Below are 8,345 nucleotides of genomic sequence, written 5' to 3' on the forward strand. Positions count from 1 at the left end.
AAAGTACCTTCTCAACTGTTCTTTTTTCACTAACAATAGTGACTGACACTATTATCACAGAGTTACATAAATACACCATGGTCCTCTCATACACACTTTCACTAAAACTTCCATGGATCACCCGACAGGTACTTGTCGGTGCCATTCGACTGCTGCGTCTACATTCTTCCTGCTACTGAATTTAAACCTGCACACACAGACATGTGATGTGCAGTAGGTAGGATACTATCATTCCACACTCGCATGTAAAATATCGTGTGTTTGAGACAGTGGAAGGCTGAGTGGTTCTAGAATTTACACCAAAATTATCAAATCGCTACAACATGTGTAGATACCGTCTGCAAAGTGTGTTGCAAATGGAGTTAGTAGTAAAGAAGTACTATTTCAAAATGTTATGCTGATGTTGAAACTGTGGTGTCACCACCAGACACCACACTTGCTAGGTGGTAGCCTTTAAATCGGCCACGGTCCGTTAGTATACGTTGGACCCGCGTGTCGCCACTATCAGTGATAGCAGACCAAGCGCCGCCACACGGCAGGTCTAGAGAGACTTCCTAGCACTCGCCCCAGTTGTACAGCCGACTTTGCTAGCGATGGTTCACTGACAAAATACGCTCTCATTTGCCGAGACGATAGTTAGCATTGCCTTCAGCTACGTCATTTGCTACGACCTAGCAAGGCGCCATTACCAGTTACTATTGATGCTGTAAAACATGTACCGTCAAGAGCGATGTTCACCAATTATGGATTAAAGTTAAGTATTCCAGCAGCTACATACGTTTTTTGTTAGTCTCATTTCATTGTCCTGTTCCAGACCTCACGCCAGCCTGCGTGAGCTAAAAGGCGTGCCTTTCGGCTTCCTCTCATAGTGGGTTGGCTCTCTTGCCAATCCACAACAGAAACCTTACTGTGTGCCATTTTAAACTGAAGCTAGTCTTTCATCCATCAGAATGTCTGTGATGTCATACCTCCTGAACTGTGTGTCATACTGTGGTATAATTTTGCAAGTACATTCAGTGATATATGTGTATACTGCCTGTGAATTCTGTTACAACTAGTTTGTAGTAAAGAAGTAATAAATTAAAATGTCACGTCTGATGCTGAAGTTTTACTACATGAACAGTGAAAATGTAATAAGCAATAAACTTTTATCCATTCAACATTTTGTGGGGAGATCAGCAAGAAAAAGTTTTGTAAAGATTTGGCATCATGTGTAAAGTTTGTTGGAAGTCGCTAAGTGTTCTCATTCTCAAATACGAACTGAATAAAGTCTGAGTATTTGTGAGCCATCATGCTGCCTGAAGATGAACACACAGTTTCACTGTAATACTTGTATTTTGTTAATCTTTCAACATAAGACTCGGTCTCTTAATGAGTAGATTATGGCAGCTTTTTTAAATCTGGTTTACAATTATTTGAAATATTGGAAAACAAATTTTTGTCACCCCCAGAAACCATTACATTGGCATCCTGCAACTGGTAGTGGGTTCTGGGATAGTTGCTCAGTAATATAAGTGATTCGACTGCTCAGTAACGTAGATATTTTGATGGTTGTTGTTTTGGCTAGGGATATCCAACAATGTAGTTGTTAAGTTTCTTCACGTTTTTAAACAATATCAGTTAAAAGTGGTGGAATATCTAATGTAGATTTAAAAATCGGAAATGTATAAAATGTATTGCGCAGTAATAAACAAATGTTATCAACTACAAAGTAAGAAGTCTGTTGAAAGTTGAAATATTATTTTAAAAAAATTTCAATATCCCTAAATTTTGGGATAAGAGAAGAGCAAAGGCAATAATGTATTTGGCGTTTGGTACCTTTTCTGTTGTTATTTCAATGGAAATTTTCAACAAAATTATTGTCTGCACAAACTGCACACCCATTGGTGTGCTCCCTTGCTGGAAGAAGAACCAGTGTATCAGAAGACAGTGCCATAATCAAGAGGTGAGTGAGATGATGTTCGTTTCACTTTGAGAGGGTGGAAGGATCTACACCATGGCCAGGTAGTCATCTTTACCACAATTTGTCTTTCACTTGCTCTTGTATAGGCGTCCTGGACTGCTACGTCCACAAATCTGTTACCACTAAATTCCACACGCCCTTATACTCAGCACAATGTTACCTTTCATTACCTCAATACTGTAGTTGAAAGATGATGTTTAGGACAGACTGGACTGATCTTGATTTTCTTATACCTTCCTACATCATAGTGTGTGTGCCCTAGGACAACCAAGAAATCCAGGAAATCTCAGGAATTTTTTCATCTGGAAGATTCCCGAGAAAAATCCAGGAACTTTTTTGAATTCTGGGAATTTTTCAATGTTTTAGTTTTCGGTGCAAAAATGGCCAAATCATCAGTTTAATAAGTCACGGTTCCAAAATACTAACACGAATTCTTTACAGATGAGTGGAAAAACTGATAGAAGCTGACCTCGGGGGAGATCAGTTTGGATTCCATAGAAATGTTGAAACGTGAGACGGTACTGACTTTTCAACATACCTTAGAATATAGGTTAAAGAAAGGCAAACCTACATTTCTAGCATATGTAGACTTAGAAAAAGCTTTTGACAATGTTGACTGGAACACTCTCTTTTAAATTCTGAAGGTTGCAGGTGTAAAATACAGGGAGCAAAAGGCTATGTACAATTTGTACAGAAACCAGATGGCAGTCATAAGAGTTGAGGGGCATGAGAGGGAAGCAGTGATTGAGAAGAAAGTGCGACAGGGCTGTAGCCTACCCCCAATGTTATTCATTCTGTATGTTGAGCAAGCAGTAAAGGAAACAAAAGAAAAATTTGGAGTAGGAATTAAAATCCAGGGAGAAGAAATAAAACCTTTGAGGTTTGCTGACGAAATTGTAGTTCCATCAGAGACAGCAAAGGTCCTGGAAGAGCAGCTGAGTGGAATTGACTGTCTTGAAAGAAGGATATAAGATGGACATCAGCAAAAGCAAAACGAGGACAATGGAGTGTAGTCGAATTAAATCAGGTGATGCTGAGGGTGTTAGATGAGGAAATGAAACACTTAAAGTAGTAAATGAGTTTTGGTAGTTGGAGAGCAAAATAACAAGTGGTCATTGAAGTAGAGAGGATGTAAACTGTAGACTGGCTATGGCAAGGAAAGCATTTCAGAAGAAGAGACATTTGTTAACATCGAGTATAGATTCAAGTGTCAGGAAGTCGTTTCTGAAAGTATTTGTGTGGAGTGTAGCCATGTATGGAAGTGAAACATGGACGATAACCAGTGTAGACAAGAAGAGAATAGAAGCTTTTGAAATTTGGTGCTACAGAAGAATGCTGAAGATTAGATGGACAGATCACATTACTAATGAGGAGGTACTGAATAGAATCAGGGAGAAGAGAAATTTGTGGCACAACTTGACTAGAAGAAGGGATCTGTTGGTAGGACATGTTCTGAGGCATCAAGGGATCATAAATTTAGTATTGGAAGGAAGTGTGGAGGGTAAAAAGCTTAGAGATAGACCAAGAGATAAATACACAGAGCAAATTCGGAAGGACGTAGGTTGCAGTAGTCATTCAGAGATGACGAGGCTTGCACAGGATACAGTAGCATAGAAAGCTGCATCACACCAGTCTCTGTATTGAAGACCACAACAATAATAACAACAGTTTCCGGTTAAATTTTTCTAGGTTTGACTGGTAGGAACTGACACTGTAACAAAGAATATTACTGTATCCCGTTACTACAGATTAATACTGCAGTAGTAAAACATAAATGAGAGAAAAAATAAATAAAGTAAGATTTAAGTTGCAAAGGACATGAGCCATTTACAACTACAGAACGCCAAAACATCTGCCAACAGCTAAATGTGACATAGGCATTAGGACAAAGAGTATGCAATACTTCATAACAACAAACTACTTGGAATGAGCATGACCTCTCAATTGTTTACACTAGGTTTGTTTGAGCAGTTGCCAGCAGGCAGAGAGAGAGAGAGAGAGAGAGAGAGAGAGAGAGATTATTTTTACATTTTGAAAGACAGTTCTACACGTCTCTTTTTTTTCCACTCAACATCTATGTCCCCATAAACTTCATTCAAAAATGTGAATTAACTGTGGCATCATAAACTTGGAAAAATAAGTTCCTCATAGACTAAGGCAGGTGGCTTATGAGAAGCGTCTGTATTACAGTTCAAGGACACACGTGCATCACTAAAATGCAGGCAGACATAAACTGTAAAGGGGATTACAGTATGGCGTGGCTTTTACTGAATTAGATGGTCACCTGATATAATACACACAGGCAGTTTGCAGCATCCTCACTGAATAATGTTGCAATTATGGAGATTGAAGATGTTACAACTGTAAGAGCAAATTGGCCACAACTTAGAAGCAAGTTTAAGATAGTTCAAAAGCAGGTAGATGATATTAGATAAAAGAACTGATGTTTTAGATAAAGTGATCAACAAAATAATAGGGATGGCTACACCAGTTACCCAGGTACAAGGACGATAAGGAATGTGCCATGGTCTGAGGAATTAACTAAGCTAAGAGTGGAGGTTAGGAAGGATTAATGGTTTATCATTGATCTCTGGGGCGGAGAGAGAGAGAGAGAGAGAGAGAGAGAGAGAGAGAGAGAGAGCCAGTTAGAATAGTCATGAGTGCAAAGAGAAATTATTGAAACTAAAAATGATTCATGCGAAAACTACATTAGTAATGAACGGGGCTTAAATCGCTGAGGTGTACCCTATGAGATAATGACAAGCAAAATAGGATTCTCACACTACTGTCAAATCTGAAGAGAGAAAACAGAACCACAATAAATGTGTATGCAAGAAGGAAAGATTATACAGTGGTTTGAAACACAGCACGGTGGAAGCACTTCACCTGCTATTATCCTGCACCACTTGCAACATTAAATTTTTTCCTTAGTATACATTGTGCATAGTCAGTATGTTCCTAAATCTGCCAAAACACTATTAGTAAAATATTTTATGTTACTTTGTTGTTCAGGTGGTAGTTTTGATCCATTGATTACAATGATATATTTAGGTTTGCTGGGAACTATGTTAATGGAAAGTATATGATAACTGAATTATTGTTACACCATGTAATAGTCAAAGTAGTATGAGCTAATCAGTAGATTTGAGAGTATTGACACTACTCATTAGAAAGACCTTATTTCATTCTTTCTGGTAACCTGTGTCAGTTTTCTGAATATTAATTAACTTAAAATTTTCATCTCCCAGTACCTACTGCAAACTACATCCTTCTGTATCTGTTTAGTGTATTCATCTCTTGGTCTCCCTCTACAATTTTTACTCTCCACGCTGCCCTCCAATACTAAATTGGTGATCCCTTGATGCCTCAGAACATGTCCTACCAACCGATCCCTTCTTCTAGTCACGTTGTGCCACAAACTTCTCTTCTCCCCAATCCTATTCAATACCTCCTCATTAGTTATATGATCTACCCATCTAATCTTCGGCATTCTTCTGTAGCCCCACATTTCGAAAGCTTCTATTCTCTTCTTGACCAAACTAGTTACCGTCCATGTTTCACTTCCATACATGGCTACACTCCATACAAATACTTTCAGAAACGACTTCCTGACACTTAAATCTATATTCGATGTTAACAAATTTCTCTTCTTCAGAAACGCTTTCCTTGCCATTGCCAGTCTACATTTTATATCCTCTCTACTTCGACCATCATCAGTTATTTTGCTCCTTGTGTAAATTTCCGTAACTTCAAGTATGGCAACTTTATTTGTAAGTTGGTAATTCAAAGTGGAGGCATACAAAATAGATCTGTAATCCTTTCTACTGTGTTAACTAACAAAGTTTTTAGCTAAAGAAAGTTTTTATTGAAACCAACAGGGCATCTGTTGAAGCAATTTTTCACACTACAGTTTTATAGAAAGAAAAATGTGCAGTTTCCAAAACCAAAGAATGTCATTATGCCAGTCTTTAAATACTTTGCCCCTACCCAAAAATAGTTTCTCAGAGGCTAGCCTTCCATGTGTTAGTGATACTTAATTACTTATGTTAATTATATACTCTTTGGTAAAAGTGCAATTCGCACCTTAATATGAGTCATACTGTGTTTCAAGGTTATTGTCTGCTGCATGCTGCATTCAGCTCAGACTGCAATATGGAGCTGTTACAGTTATCAGAGATTGACCATTATCTAGACGGCCTCGATAGTTGGAAAATGTTCCTATGACACACCAACCATCATTTCACTGCTTACAAGATAACTTGATTCAGATCAAAAATTTAACCAGTTCAAAGTCTTGCACACACATTTACATGGGCAGATGCATTCTGTCACTAATTTTCCCAGTAATTTAAAAATGCTGCACAAGGAAAATAAGTGCCATGTCCTCAGTATACTTGAAGAAGTGGAGATCATGCTCTCTATAAAACATCTCCCCCAATATACAATTAATGGGCAAATTAAATTAAGGCATTATAATATTCTGGCAAATATCAATTGCCTGAATAAAGTTAACTGGAACGTTAATCTCAGTATTCCCCAATTTCACCTACTTATACTACAAGGCAAATTTTACGACATGAAGTCAGTGCTGGCATGCCAGTCAGGAACGACAGGGAAGAGAAGGCTACGAGAAGAGTTCAGCCAATTGCATGCTGCTGACCTCCCTCCAGGACAACAATGTCACAGCAGCACCTCCTATGTGAAGAGGACATAATCACCACACTGGTGACAGCCAGTTCGATAGCAGGTTCAATATTAACGACTTTGTTAGTGATTTCTATGTAACACAGACTTGTGTTTGTCTATTCTGAAGAAGACTGCTTATTTTGCATGTTGCCCTTCACTTGCGACACATAATAAAGTTAAGTGATTGTAATTGTCTTTTATAATAAAACTCATTAATACAAGTTTTTTGACTGTTTGTCTAGTGAACCAAGTATGCAGGATTCCTAGACATAACAACATTGGCGACGAGGTGAATGAATACTGTAGCAACAACCTGTTAGCAGAGCCACCTGCTGCCACAGCTTGTCTCTGTTTTTTGTCATGGGCTTTTGTGTTTTGCTGGCGCCTTAATTTTACCTTGTCTTTTCTTTGCAAGGGTGTGTTTACATGTTTTAACAATGTGTCTTATCATGTTTTTTCTATTCAGTGTTTTCAGGTGGCCATTACAAAAGTTTTCTTTGCTTGTATGCTTCTTTTTATTGCTTGCATTGTCTGTTCATTGTATTTGCCTATTTCAAAATAAGCAACCTACCTCTCCCACCCCCTGCTCAGGGGCCTCAGCTGCAAGTGGTGGATGCAGTGCAGCTAACACAGATGTTTCAGTTTCAGATGCAACAGATTGCAACTCTTCTAAACATGGTACATCAGGTACTGGCAAACCAAGCAACAAACACAGCGCAACATGCAATAACTGTAGCTCCGAGTACCATACCGCCTTTTTGCTAGTTTAATGAAAAAGGAGACGAATGGCTTGAGTGGTTGCAACAGTATGAAGCCCACATCATTGCTCACAACATATGATACTATGAAACTAAATTACTTTTTGTCAACAGTAGGAAGCGCAGTCTTTCATCTCATTCAGAAATTGTTACCTAATGCCACACTAAGTGAAACTTCCTATGTTCAGGTTGTAGGTTCTCTAACTATTATGACCCAGAAGAGATGTGGTGGCAGCTAGGTACCAATTCTTTCATTACAAGAAAATGTCAGAACAAACTTATCACGAGTGGGTAACAGATTTGCAGGGTATGACTAGGATATGCAAATTCAAATGTGCTTTATATTCTGAAGTTATGTTGCTTGACATTGTAATCTTACCCTCCCACACATCATCATTAAAGTTCTCATTCTCTGCACAAATTTTGAAAACTTTGAGAGGAGTAAGATTACAAAAGAAGAACTTTTTTACTTATGTTTATTATCTTGTTGTTGTTGCTGCTGGCTCAAAATCTTGTTGTGTCTAGGAGTACATTCTTGCTGCTGAAAATTTTGATTTAATGTTGCGGGTTCTTGAAGACAAGATAACTGATGAAGAGTTGCCTGTTGCTATGAATATATTTTTATTTTAGCCCATTCTTCTAAATCACACCGACTTTATAATTTCCATACTCAAAAAACCAATTATTACATTGTTGGTGACAAACTCATAAAATTCTACTTCCATCTGAGGCATGCCCACTACTTCCTTGTTGAATTTAACATTCCTGTTCCACTCACTAATAGAGTGAGGGGCACACAACTGTCTGCATGTCTTGGTATGATCCATAATTTCTTGCATCTTAGCTTCATGTTCCTCATACAAAATGTATGTTGTCAGCAGTAGAATCATTCTGCAATCAGCTTCATGAAGTAATATAAAATAAATTAAGAAGGATCC

The sequence above is a fragment of the Schistocerca americana genome, chromosome 1 (genome assembly GCF_021461395.2).
Source record: "Schistocerca americana isolate TAMUIC-IGC-003095 chromosome 1, iqSchAmer2.1, whole genome shotgun sequence".
NCBI lineage: Eukaryota > Metazoa > Arthropoda > Insecta > Orthoptera > Acrididae > Schistocerca > Schistocerca americana.